The sequence below is a fragment of the Camelina sativa genome, unplaced genomic scaffold, assembly GCF_000633955.1.
Source record: "Camelina sativa cultivar DH55 unplaced genomic scaffold, Cs unpScaffold17808, whole genome shotgun sequence".
Classification (NCBI taxonomy): domain Eukaryota; kingdom Viridiplantae; phylum Streptophyta; class Magnoliopsida; order Brassicales; family Brassicaceae; genus Camelina; species Camelina sativa.
Window position 1 is genome coordinate 1 of NW_010938821.1, and position 297 is coordinate 297.

The 297-nt window shown below is 42.8% G+C and overlaps 1 long non-coding RNA gene across 1 annotated transcript; it reads right to left on the reverse strand.

Moving 5' to 3' along the window:
- On the reverse strand, positions 1 to 290 carry LOC109132073. Its single transcript, XR_002037359.1, has 2 exons — positions 193 to 290; positions 1 to 94 (listed from the first exon to the last, which is right to left on the reverse strand). It is a non-coding gene; the product is annotated as an uncharacterized LOC109132073 (long non-coding RNA).
- Between the last annotated feature and the right edge of the window lie 7 nt (positions 291 to 297).

Sequence of the window (297 nt, forward strand, 5' to 3'; positions counted from 1 at the left end):
GTTGCAACAGAGATCCAACTGCTTCATGACCAAACCACGAAGGCACTTCACATCCAGGAAAGCAAGTGCTGAACAAAGCCTCTGAACTACGACCCTGAAAATGAAAATCATTATTGTGGAGTTTCCTGAAATATAAGAATCAGAGTGATACAGAGAGCGACATGGAGATAGAGTTAGAATATAGAGAAAGACCCCATTGTAGTGCCTACGAGCATCTGACAGCAACTGACATTTCCTTTGAGCATATGATGTGATTTCCTCCTTTGCAGCTTGCTCTAGGTTACCACAGTTGGTGAA